General features: G+C 49.3%; 1 protein-coding gene across 3 annotated transcripts in view; it reads right to left on the bottom strand.

Annotated features, from left to right (window-relative positions):
- SLC7A14 (solute carrier family 7 member 14) overlaps window positions 1-3,084 on the bottom strand; it is a 34,701-nt gene extending 31,617 nt beyond the window's left edge. Inside the window, exon 1 of one of the 3 annotated variants that reach the window (XM_052804502.1) lies at window positions 2,985-3,084. The gene's annotated coding sequence lies outside the window, so the exon portion shown is untranslated. Of the gene's footprint in view, window positions 1-2,145; window positions 2,265-2,984 lie in introns of those variants that run through there. The other 2 variants (XM_052804499.1, XM_052804501.1) reach the window with 2 other exon arrangements.
- Between the last annotated feature and the right edge of the window lie 10,280 nt (window positions 3,085-13,364).

The following is a 13,364-nucleotide window of genomic DNA, read 5'->3' as shown; positions in this document are numbered from 1 at the left end:
ATCCTTCACTTAAACCAGAATGTTTTGGCTTTAGCATCTCGGCACTAGTTTGTGTTGTGCCTTTCTTTGGCAGACAGAGGAATAACTCAGCGCCTAGTAATTTCTTTCTGTAGAGGCTCTTAGATTTAAGAATCAAGTCACCTCCCACCCTTCTTTTTAATCAAGTGAGTTGCTCGGGTGCTGTAGTTCCTCCATTGTAAGGGCCTTTCTCCCATCCTTGACAGGCTTTGGCTTTTTTTACTTCCCATTTTATTGTCATTTTTGTTGATGTCTATTGTATTCTAGCAGTCTCAGTTTCCAAGGGCTGAGGTAAAATTTCCTTCCTCCATCTCCCCTTACTGAGCAGCAATTGAATGAGGCTCTTTTTTCCTTGGTCTTGTTCAATGGCTTGTCCTATTGCAGATATTGCCTCCGTCCTGTCTTCTCAGATATGTACTGTACATTTGACTTTGAGAGGACCTAAGATTCTTTGTTGGCATCATTCACTACTCATCAGTCTCTGTTTTGTTGGCAAAGTCCAGCACCTTTGACAGATGAAAATGGGAAACAGCACTTGGGCCTTGGATCTCTGCAAGAACCCCTTACTTTTCTGTTCTCACGCAACAAGGATTCCCCATGGAGCAGTATGTTTTAAGAACAGATAATTATTCAGTTTAAGCTAGGCAACATTTCACTCTAGTATTGTTTTCGGCTTGTTTGAGCTTTTTTGTTTGTTTACAGTATGTTGTTCAACTACGGTAAGTCATATGCCTTAGCGATGTGTACCAGTAAAATTAACACACGTAAACATCTTTAGCAATCAAACTTTCAGTCTCATGACACTTTTTGGGCAATTAAACAAATGCCTTGGCATGTTAAAATGTACTTGCCTACTACTTAGGGACACTGGGAGGATTAATTAGTTAATATGCTAGATTAAATCAGACATGGCCCTTTTGAGACAAAAGTCTTCTCTGGGGTCGACCAGAGCAATACTGTTTCCTACTCCTCCCCAGAGTCTGCATTGATTTAGGAAGCCCTATATTAGAGGTCTCTCCGTACAGTCTGTGACAGGCAGCCGCTAAGTCGATCTGTACAAACTAGCATTTAATAGGCCACAAAACCTGAGCTGGAAAGCCGTTCTGAGAAAAGAGATCAGGATTTTCAACGGAGTGATGCTGAAGCACACCTACCCGGGGCTGAGGCGGCCAGACGGTTGGTATTAGGCAGTTCGAAAATACCCGTGTGGAATCAATAAACAGCACCCAGTCGGGGGTGACGTAAAAAGGAAGCTAACTCCATTATTGCCAGGATCTAAGTCAGAGCGAGTTTTGCAGGCGCCGGCGGGAGGACGGAGCCGTAAATCGGGGCCGTCTGCGTGGGCCGGCCGTGTCCGTGGGCGGGCGCCGGGGGGGGGGGGAGGCTTTGGTGGGGGCCGCCCCGTCGGGGCTTCAGCACCACGGACAGCGCCCGCCCGCCGCTGCCCGGCCCCACGCGTGACCCGGCTCCAGCCCGCGGCCACCGGTTCCCCCCCCTCCCCCGGCGGGTCTAACCTGCCCCCGCGTCCTTGCCCGCCTCCCTCTCGGTTTCTCTTCTGCTCGGCTTGCTTTCCTGCCTCCTGCCCCCCTGCCCGCAGCGTCCCGACCTTCCCCTCGCGTGTTTTGTGCGGTAACCTGTAGCGAGAGCTGTCGCTTCGGTCAGCGCCCCCCCCCCCCCCCCCCCCCCCCGGTATTTCTCCTCTCATTCTGTTTGTTTTCCCTTGTTTTCCTCTCAATCCCGTGCTGTCAGCCCTGACGCCCCCCCCCCCTCCTCCCCTCCGCTGAGTGCCCCGACACTTTGTAAACACGGGGGGCCGCAGCCTGACCGGAGCAAGGGGAATGCCCAAACGGGTCGGGGTCGGTCCCCCGTGGCCAGGAGGAACCGGGGGGGGGGGGGTCTCCCCTTGCCAAGCCGGCCCCGTCTGCGACGTGGGGGAGGGTGGGGAGCAGGGCCAGACCTCCCACCCGGGCTCGCAGCCATGCCCCCCCCCCCAGCTTCCCCGAACCCCAAGACTCTCCGACCCCCCCCCCCCGCACACACCCCGGGCAGGAGGGTGGCAAAACTGGGAAGCGCCTTCCCCGCCTCCCTCCATCCCCCTTCCCCTCCCCGGTGGTGCGGGGCACTCACCGCCGGGCGCGGAGGGCAGCGGGCGGGCGATGCTGCGGAACGGCCGCGGGCGCGCACCCCGGCGGGGGCGGCTGCGCTGCTGCAGCCGGCGGGGGGGGGGGTGGTGGTGGGGGTGGTGGGTGGGTGGAAGAAGATGGGGCGGGGGGGGCTGCGCTGGGCACCGCCGGCCCCGGCTCCCCGCCGCGAACGGAGGGAGGAGGGAGGGATGGAGGGAGGGAGGAGGGAGGGATGGAGGGATGGAAGGAGGAGGGAGCTGCAGCTCCTCAATTATTCAGCGCTTCCCCCTCTCTGCGCTCTCCCCGCCCGCCGCATGTGACCGCCCGGCAATACCCACGGGTGGAGGCGAGCCCGGCAGAGCTCCCTGCGCGGAGCTGGCATCCCCCCGCGGCCGCGTCCCCAGCCATCGGGTCCTCTCTGCCTGCCCGAGTGTCCTGAGGGCTGCGGGCTGCCCTGCCGAAAAATAACTCTTCTGGCTGTCTCCTCCAGAGCAGGGTTTTCCTCAGCCCGGGGACAGAGGGTGGGGAACCCCCCCTTTGTTTTCTCCTTCAGCCACACTGTGAGATTTGGGGGCTAATACTGTAATCCCAGAACAGGCAGAATTAGGGCTAAAATAATGCCTCATGCGTTGCAGCGCACCGTGGTGTCCAGCCCTCTCCACGGCCTGGCTGGGAGGAGTTAGGTATCAGGTACAGGGCATATTTTATATTTTATATCGAGAGCTGCTTTGGAGGATAGCTGGAAATTCATGTTCAAGATTATTCCTTATTGCAGTTTTATTTCCTGATTCTTGCTCTTCGGTTCCCTCCAGAAACACTCCCTCTCTGTATCTGTATTCTTACCTTTTTGACATGAAATCCAAAATGGTTTCATCTCCAGTGATGTCTGGTGAGGATCACATTTCAGCCCCTGTTACAGCTGCATGCTGTGACTTCTAACAGGACCCATTCCCAGATGCAGGGTGTGCCTCAGGCAGGGAGAAGCTATTCATTCTCAAAACACTGAAATAAATGTCTGCTGGTAAAAATGAAAGATGTGATCCTTCAGTTTCAGGTCAGTTCGGGAAGCCAATGTTTGCCTAATGTGACTGACCCCGACAAGAGCTGCATCAATGGCAGTGACCTTCTGGGGACACGCAAACAGCAACGCTGCACAGATAAACCTAGCCAGGATGTCCATGATGCTGCCTTTGGGCAGGACAGTGGACCGCATGTCATCTCTGATTTCCTTTCCAGCTTTGATTTCTGTGGGGTTTTTTTGTGGCTTTCCAGACGAGTGCCATCATTTTCCCCGTTTCTTACGAGACTCCTTCCTCTCTCCAGCTTAGCTTTACTTCCCTCTCTTCCCTCCTTCGCAGCACTCTCTTTGCAGCCCCTCTCTTCCCAAACAAGACCAGCAAAGACCTCTCCCAGGTTACTGCTGGTCAGCAGGAGGTGTCATCACAGGATGACACGATGCTCTGTTCCCTTCCTGCAGCTCTGGCCAGCACACATCACACCATACAGCACACAGCAGAAAAAACCTCGCCGGAGCCAAAGTGCAGCCAGCTGATTACCCTCCTCACAACCGGCAGTTTTGGAACCTCTGTTTTTATTCTCTCCCTTATTTTTTGATTGCCTGAAAGCAACACTCAGAGCTGCAGCTGCTCTCCTGTCCCTGTCTGTAGTGCCCATGCTTCCCATTTGGTTGTTGTCTCTCTTCTCGTTCACTGGCTTCCCCCAGCTGCTTTTGCTCAGTCCGTGGACACTAGACGCAGCTGTGGATAGCTGATCTTGGGAGCTTCCCTTTGACTAAATCTCAACAAAAGAGAAAAGCTTCTCCATTTGCTATTGCATCTTGTTTCGCAGCACTTCTAAGACCGTGGTGGACTCTAGCTGACAGCACCACCAGCCTTTTGTGCTCACATCTGACTCCTTTGTGGTTGTAGAGTGTGTGAGTAAAGGACACGGCGGGGTGTGTTTCTGAAATGATTGTCAGTGTGGCCAAGTTTTAAAGGGACTTATCTGGGTGTGTGGGTTCAGAGGCACCCGAGCCGTATTTACTCCTTGGGACTGGCGTACCACAGCGTGGGACTGCACGCTCTGAGGGCTGACCCACAGGCTGGTGCTATCAGCACATCTGGCCCGTCGCAGTTTGGTTGGAATCAGCAGAGGGGCTTTTGCGTCCTCTTTAGTACTTACTTGTAGCACCCAAGTTTGTACAAATCATTCTGTGGTACCACGATACCACTGCTGCCTTCCACCTTCCCTCTACTGCTCAGACCTCTTGCTCCTGCAGATTTTGCTGTATAAAAATTTTCCAGATCCTGTTGCAGTTCAGCTTTGACCTACTTTTTATATATTTGCCTCTGTTTCATCCTGTGATACCTACCCAAAACAACCTGCCACCACCTTGAGTAATAAAAGGCGCAAATGTTTTGTCAGAGGCTCACTTAAGCTCTTTCTCATTAATCCTTACCCAGTTCTCTTGAGTTTTGTAACTTCCAGTCTTGCAGGAAGATTAATTTCTACAGCTGCCCCTCTAATGGTGCCCTTCGAGTTGATTAAATGCAAGTCTGTCATCTAGATAAAGAACTGGATGAGGCTAAGGTACCCTCTAGACAAATCCCATCAGTGAGATCACCCTCAGATTTGGGTGAAATTTCCCATAACAGCCAAGTACACGATAATTTCCTCTGTCTCTAGGCACTGCCTAGTTTCTAGATCAAAATAATTTCTGCCCATTTTTCTGTAACAGCAAGTGGCCGTCTGACTAGTCATTTAAATACTTAATCCTATTTTGAATTTGACCAAGGCTTTGGCATCAATAACACGTTATAGCAGGGATCTCTACCAGCTGCTATCTCATTATCTCAGTCATTCTGCTTATCAGCATCAAATATGGCCTTTCCAATTTCGTGGGACATAACTTTTTTTGTTGTGACTCTGAACACACACGGGCAGAAGCCACCCGATTGATTTTTCCTTCTTCCTTTTATTAAAATGTTTGTTTACTTCTCTCATAATCCCCTCATAGTTGTCTCACCCATGACTAATTAGTTGTGCCATTCAAATACCATGGTTCCTGCGGTTTTCTGGGCTATTTCTTTGTCTACAGAGCTTTTTATTAGGACAGTCAACATACTCTTGGCCTGCTCGCCTCCAAGTCCCTCTAGGGCATCCAGCATCCTCACCCTGTGGGCTGTCTTTCCCTTCATGGAACCTCCTCAGAAAGGAAAGGCTTATCTCTAACTCCTTTATTTTGATGAGTTTTCCTTAATGCTGTTTCTTAAAACATTTTGACATCATCAAAAATGGCTAATGGGCTGTTTGAGAGAAATAGCTTGGGTTCCCCTTGGATTTACATTGGGCTCCCAACATGTGTGCTTGGTTACCCCATCATATATTTGTGGGTTTTGCAAGACACACTGGTTTGGGTTATGTTTCCAAAGAAAAAGCTACTTGAAACAAATGAAGTTGTAGGAGGAAAAAACTATTTTGGAAGAAAATCAAATTCCAGTCAGAAATTGCATTTGAAATCGGCATAAGAATTGGAAATTATTATGTATTTTCAAATATTCGCTCCTGAACTCCACTGGGCACCAACAGGGAGAAGCCACAGCATCTTTGCCTCGCCATTCCCACATCCGTGTGCGTTGGCTGTTGTCCCTCCAGCAGCTCCTGTTAGACGAGCGGGGCTGAAGGCACAGTCTCCGTCACACACTTATAATTTAGTGAAGGCAGTTGGAGGGTGTCAGCTGGCTCTTAGGAAAGATTGGTATTTCGTAGAAAAGCACTACTTTTGTCTGCAAGCACCAGGCTGCTTACAGGGACATCCTATTAAGCAGCCATTGGGATGCAGCGACGGGAGGTGGTTAGACGTCCACCTGCTCGCTCCCCGTGTCCGATAACTCATGTCCACAGCTTTGGCAAGCGTTCTTGCTCTGATTTGGTCCAGGGCATCACAAGATAACTCACTGAACAGCAGTAGCTCCTGGACATCCACTGCAAAGTTCAGTTGACAGTGTCTCTGAGCAGAGACCAGACGGAGCCCTGCAGGAGCACCAGTATTTTTAGAAATGCGACCAGGATGCTTGGCCACTCTCTTTCTTTCTTTTGCATCAGCATGAGTTGAAAACTCAGTGAGTACCCTGTAGGGGTCAAAGTGACGGAGGCATTAATGTAGGAGGATAAGAAGAGGGATTAATCTTGCTGTCTTATTTCCTGTTGATGGCTGGTGGCATGATGAATACCAGCGTGAGGAAGGATAGTCCTGTAATTAAAGACCCAACTCAAGACTTAGAAAACCTCACTCAAGTTACTGGCTCTGCGACAAGTTTCCTGGGCGAGCTTTGTTGTTCTTTGCAGCCCTAATGCTGTGAAATGATAGTGAAAATACTGCCTAGTCTCAGTGGGTGTGTTGGCTGCACAGGCTGTAATTTCTTTGGGTGAGGGACTGTCTCTACATGCTTTATGGGACCCTGACTTCGCCGGGAGGGTTCAGCTGGGCGGATGCAATTAGCTGGGCAGATGAAAACAAGTCTCTTGCGTGGCGAGCTGTACCTCCCTCCTCCCTGACCCCATGAAGTCTCACCCTGATGCACAGGGTCTGCAGCCCTGACGCAGCTGGGCAGGGAATGAGCCCAGGGCTTACGGGGCACCCTCTTCATCACTTAAATTATTTGTCTATGGTGGAACTGGCCATGGACTTAATTTCTGCTTCGGTCACGGGAAAGGGTTAATCTGCCCTGGCAAGCGGAATCTTGGACAGGTTAAAATAAAACAGCCATGTGGGTGTTTCTTATAGACCCATATCAGGGCGCTTCCCCCCTGCATGGGAAGGGAATGTCAGTGGTGTGGGGGTATAAACAGAAATTGGGGTAAAATCCCAGCACAGTGAAGCCCGGGGATGCTTTGCCACTTGATTTTATCCAGCTAAGATTTCTCTCAGCCTCCCTCTTTCTTGCTCCATATCCTCCATGCCAGGTTGAGCGGAGAAGACAGGTAATGCGTCCATCAGACAAGTTCCCCGTTCAGACAGAGACGGGGTGACGGAGCATTAAAGAAATCCCTTTCAAAGCCGTATGCGAACGTACAGCCCGAGTCTAGCTCCAGCACGAGCTGTGGCCTCTCCCCTGGCTGGAGGCTGTCGCCGGTGCCCGCAAAAGAAGCGATGCCCGTTGGTCGTGCCATCACCGTCCCCAGCGGGGAGCTCCCACCGGCACCAAAACAGTTGCGTTAACCTCGGCCACGGGCAGATAAAGACCCATATGATGGGGCTGGGGGCTTCATGGGGTGGGGACACATGTGGGGACACCCCACCTTGGGGGCCGGGGAGCTGCAGTCCCCTTCCCGCACTGGGATAGGGGCTGCAATGGGGCTGCAGACGTGCCTTTGGGGGAGGCTGGGATAAAGCAGCCGGCAGCGAGAGGGGATTAAATGATTCAGTGTTTGGAGGCTGCTGCGTTATTTAAAGGACCACACGCTATTTTTTTCTTATCCAGAGAAGACTGCTTTTAACAACAAAACCAGGCAGAAGTGCTTTTGTTGCCTTCTCGTTTTCTTCATCCCATGTTTAACGTTAATGTTTTGGGCCACTGGGTAGCCGCTAAGTGCGACCTGTCCATCCAGGTCACACCACGTATGCCGTGATGATTATGTCTTAATCAAGCGAAACTTGATACATTGCTGAGTATCAGTTCCCGCTGTCCTGCAGGTGGGTTTAGCTCTTCTGGATTTCAGTTAAAGTAACAGGGGTGTAGGTGGTGGCAGGATTTGGTCTTGGTTATCTATTCTGAGAGTAACAAGTAAAGTATCATAGCACAAAAATGATACCAGCTCAGGGATGTTTAATGGATTTGTTGGCAGATCGCATGCAGGACGTGACTCTGGATGTAGAGTCACCACAGGGTAAGATCTCTGACTGTGTTAGGCATGAGTTTGACTCCCATTGGGTGCTCTCCAGAAGAGCAGCACCTACTTGATGTCTTCAAGCTCTCCAAAAGCTGCCAGCCACCTTGGGTTTGATGCGATGTACAACATGTAGTCTGTACCTGTCAGCATTGACCCATTCTGGTGGTTCAGTTCTTAGTCCAGAGCGTTGGGTCGTGGTGTTTGCCACCCTCATGTGCCCTGTAAAGACATGTCTCTCAAGCTGAAGAGGATTGCTTGGCTTAGCCATCCACTCATCTCAATAAAGCTGTGGTTCTAGCAGGAGCCATGCTGGGCTAGTTTTAGGCAGAAACTCACTCTGTCAGTAAAGAGCTCAGAGAGAACATTTTTTCTTTGCTATAGGAGCAAGTGCTGTAAATGATTCTGTTAAAAGAGTGGTAATGCTTTGAGGACAAGGCTTTGGCAAGAGGACACGTAGCCCGATTCACCTGCAGTGAGCAGGGGGCAGGAAAGATGTGTTGCTGCAGGGCTGCTTCTTCTGGGAGGCTATCGGGGTCTGATTTGCTCTATCGTGACGTTGCACGCACCAGGCTGCGTTTCATCTCCATTGCTTTCCCCTGTTGCCTCTCACGGCCCCTGTTGTGGACACACTTCAGCTCCCCATCACCTGCATCTTGTCATACCTGGCTGGCAGAGCCGGGCTCTGGGTGGGCAGTGGTACCTGCCGTGCTGTACACAGGGCTGGGGAGCATCCACAAGCTGTTTGTCCCCATCCCCACTACGGTCACAGGTCCAGCTCGCTCTCTGCTGGGCTGCCCACGCACGGGAGAAGCTGTTTCTGTTGTCCTCAGTAAAAGCAGCATTAGGCCACAGTATTTGTTTGGGGGTTGTACACAAATAGCTTGCTCGCTACCGCTGAGAGCGCCAGGTTAAATTAGTGGTCTTCAGAGTATTTTAGCATTTACTTACCAAATTTTACCTAGAGGCTGAACTATTTCTGCTTGAATAAAAAAAATAAAACCACCCAACCTTTTTTTTCAGGAGGGAAGAAAAAGATGTGAATGCTTCCTGGGCATTTTAACTGGCTGCTTGATTTATCCATCTTGCTGCTAATAATGGGTGGGGCTTTGCCCATCCCAGGGTTCGAAGAGAGGCTGCTGTTTGCACGAGTGCATTTGCTTTGCATGCAAATAAGTGGGTTTATTGTCTGTTGTTTGTTTTTCCACAAAAGTGTAGCTTTTTGCGTGTCCAGAATAACTGCTGTTGTCCCAAGAGCAGGCCTTGCAGGAAAGGAAAGGTTTGTGAACATCCCACGGACTGAAGCTAAGTAGCATCAGCTATTCAGCAGGAGAGCACTGCACATCTGCTCCAAAACCAGTGGCACTGCAGAAGAAAAAAGGACTATATTGATCTGATAGTTTGTTGTCATTGACATTTCTATTGATCTACTATTCCCCGATGCCTTCTTACTGCTAAAGCCAAAGGGCAGTGTTGGGAAGGGTCAGCACTGAAGGTGAAAATGTTATCCAGATGAAATCATAGTGCAGTTTTCCTTGGACTGAACACAATTTGTCAGTTGAAGCTCAGCCAAGATATGTCGGCTAGGTCATTCCAGGTCTGTTCAACCTGATTTTGTATCTCAGCTGAAGGACGATGAGCCAAAGCCTACACCTCTGAAGTCACCATGGATTTAATATCATAATGCAGCCTTGGCCGAGTGCTGCTTGTAAGAGCAGAGTTGCACGGATTGAATTACCTGCGGCATATTAGTTGAAATCTCCTATTCAAGAACCGCAGCGCCTGATGCAGCTCAGCTTTCAGGGGAGGTTGATAAGATCGTAGCCTGTGGTAGCATAGTTTTAGGTTTTAATCTGGTATTCATTACATCATTATCAGCGATCAGGGTCCCGGCTCGCTTACGAGCTGCTAATGGGATCTCAAGCCACGTGGGTGCCGGCTCGGCTGGCTTTAGCGCGAGGACTTGCCACATGTCAGGTCTCTGGTGTAGGCATAGGGCAACCATCCTTTAATGACCCTCCTTTGATCCGTGGGGTGTGCTGTCCACAAGAGTACCCCAAAGATGCTTTAAAATTAATGCAAAAGAAGGAACATGAGCCAGATGGCTTCTCTATAAAACGAAGATTGGATTTTTGGTTAGTTTGTGTATCTTCTAGTAACTTAAAATAGCCTCCTTTCTGTTTGTTGAGGCAAATAAGACAAGACATTAATATGCACATCCTAGCAGTAAATAGGTTTCAAGCAAGCTTCTGCAGTGCTGGGGGAGGATATTAGGACAGCGTGTTTTTCATCACTGATGTGCCAGCTAGTATGCAAAAAGATTCTGCTCTTACAATGCAGGGAAAGAATTGGAAAGTTGAGGAAAAAATAAGTTTTTCTACTACTATGTAGACAGAAAAAAAGGTTGATCCAGAATGCAAAACAAATAATAATATAGTTTCTAATTCGGTCAGATCTAATACTAAAAAATACACATTTTGAAGTATGGGGTTTGGAGTGGGCCAGGTATAGACATGATGTAGCTCTTGAAATCAAGTGTCTTGTACATAAATGAAATGCTCTTTACGTTGACCCATTCTGCTTTTTTTTTTAAAAATTTATCGTTATTTTCCTGGCCCTTAACTTTGCACATTTATAAAGACAGGCTTTTAGAAATTACATCTCATGGAAAAATCCACTGAGCTTTTCCACAGAGGAGTTAATGGCTTTTATGAAAAGGTTTACCTAATCTGAGGCGATGTTTTCAGTCTCATGAAACCAGTGCTGAACAGAGCTGGAAACGAGTGCTGAAGAAGGAGCTGGTGCCATCTCCTCTGTGCAGAGCACACGGGGAAAATGAAGAGTTTTCTTTTGTTTCTTGCTTTTGGGTACAATAAAGTAGATTTCAATTAAAAACCAGGAGGAGTGAATGAGTAATTTCTTAACGTATCCAGTCAGCAAAAGAGAAACCAACACATCAATTAGACAAACCAGATTAATGTTAGGGGTACGTCCTCGCTGTCCACATAAAGCATCGACAGCATGGCTTCTGCTCAAATATACCCTGATAAACCCAGGCAATAACTGATCTATATTTACCTTCTTGATTTATGAGAACAGAGATTAGCAAGGACTCTGAAGCATATGATTCAATCATGTTTCTTGTGGCTTATACAACTCCTGGTTATAAAATTATCCCTGTAAGCAAGGGAAAGCCCCCCCCTTCCATCCCCTCTCCAGCTCCTTGAGGAGGGTGTAAGTCTCCTGTGGTTCTCACCACCCAGCACTGGAGATGGCATTTACGTCCCGGATCCACTGACCGTGGTCACCCTCATCCACAGTCTTCTTGTTTGGGTATTGTGTTTGACTTGGCCTGCAGAAAATACAATACTTGAACTGTGTTTTGATAACCTGAATCGAGCCACGGCTGTGGGCTCGCTGCCTTGCTGCAGGGAAAGGAGATGTGCCGCAGCTCAGTGACCTGCCTGGGGGACTGCAGGGACCCCAGGTGCCCCAGCCAGGCTCAGGACACAAAACACGTGCTGGGGGCTTGGCAGGGTGGGCAAAGCTAACAGCAGGTAGTTTTGTACCGTCCAGGAGCATGAGAAAGCAAGCAAACAAACTTAAGCAGCAGAGGAATCATGTAGCACTTCAAAGGCAAGGAGGAAAAGCCCTCTGCTTAGCGTTCATCGTCATCTCTTACGTACGCAGTATTACAAGCAATTAAAAAATGCTAATGCTTCAGTGTTTTCCCACCGGCCTAATAAAAATGGTTTTAATCCCCAGTTTCTTATTGCCATTCCCTTTGCGCTGGTGGACAGCTAGGTGCTGAGCTGATGAGTGCAGCCGCTGCCTTTTCTGCAGCCTGGATAACTGGGGCTGCCCACCAAATCCTTCCCGCTGGGAAGCATCGAAGCTGAGGGACCGGGGATGAAAGCTGCTCTGTGCTTCATGGAAATGGCAACCGGTTGCTGCTGACCCAGAAGCCGCTTCTGTGCGGTGGCACCCGTCACCCCAGGGGACAGCGGGGACCTGCCCGGCTTTCACTGCTACCCTCTGCCTACACAGAAGCAGGCAGGCAGGGGGAACAGGAGTACCGATGGCAGCGGGAGGGATTAAAACCAATATGCTTTTCATAGCAGACCTATGCTTTAAGGAGAAATTAAAATCGGCCTTCTATTAACAACCTTATTGTGCTGATACGGGATTATTTCTGGTTCGAGATCTGAATGGAGACTTGGCTGCTAATTTTAGCATTACGGGATTTCATGGGGTGTTTTTATTGCACAGATAGGAGTAAGGAGAGTTATGCATAATGAAATTTTGCTATAGAATAGCACATATTATAGTGTGTAACAGTTATTTAACCCCCCCTCCCACCCTGCTGACTAATGTATGTATAAACAGGCTTAACCCAGCTTGAAATCCCGCTTTCCTTTCCCGTTCACCGGGGAGCACGAGCTGCCTGATGCTCCATGCCGCACACAGGGCACGCGGTGCCTGACAACACCAGTTCCTTAAATACATTATAGATGTGTGTGCCTGCAGGCAATTTTTATCCTCTTGTGCCCCCACCAAATCACAAAGCCAATTTATCCTGGGGTTTCTACGAAGTTTCTGCTGTTGAAGCATACAGGAGGGGATGCAGGAAGATGCAGTTTGCTGGGTGTTTCACTCTTTCCACTGTCCGCTCTGGAAATAGCTGTTTAACAGAGCAATTTCCCTTTTCTGGCTGGGCACTAGTCTCAAGGTGTGTTACGCTTCGACACAGTTGGTGCGGAGCATTACCGGCTGCCACCGGGTCACTTGTCCCAGGCTGGCCTCCACCAGCTGGTCTTCGGAGAGAGGGATGGTGAACAAGGAACATTGGCTTGACAAGACATGTATTTTCCTTTTTTTTTTTTTTTTAAGCAAGAAATGCGGTGTTTTGTTGACACAGAGCAAGTAACAGTTCATTTGCAACTCCCCAAATGAAGCTAAATTACTCTGAATAAATTGAACGTTAAAGCAACATCTGAGCAAACCCAATCTCCTGATGGATGGTTTAGCTCTGTTTGGAAATGCAGACACTCAGCCTAATGGGTTCCTCAAAGATAACCAGTGGCAGCCCCTACCCACCCTCCCAATTCCCTATTTGTAGCGCTTATCCAAGTCTATCCTCCATTTTTTCTGGGTTTTCCATGACTTATAAGATGATATTTCCTGCTGGCAGTGGATTGTCTGGGTATTCCCAAGTCTGATCATATTCACAAGTGGAATACTACCAGTCAGACTCATCGCACAGCAGCGCAGCAGCTTGGCTCTGGATTGATGAAAACAAACGAGTGCTTAAATTGAAGAGTCATTTGACATTGT

Source organism: Harpia harpyja, chromosome 12 (assembly GCF_026419915.1).
Source record: "Harpia harpyja isolate bHarHar1 chromosome 12, bHarHar1 primary haplotype, whole genome shotgun sequence".
Lineage (NCBI taxonomy): Eukaryota > Metazoa > Chordata > Aves > Accipitriformes > Accipitridae > Harpia > Harpia harpyja.
The sequence above is the reverse complement of the archived record's forward strand: the minus strand, read 5'-3'. Positions and strand labels throughout refer to the sequence as shown.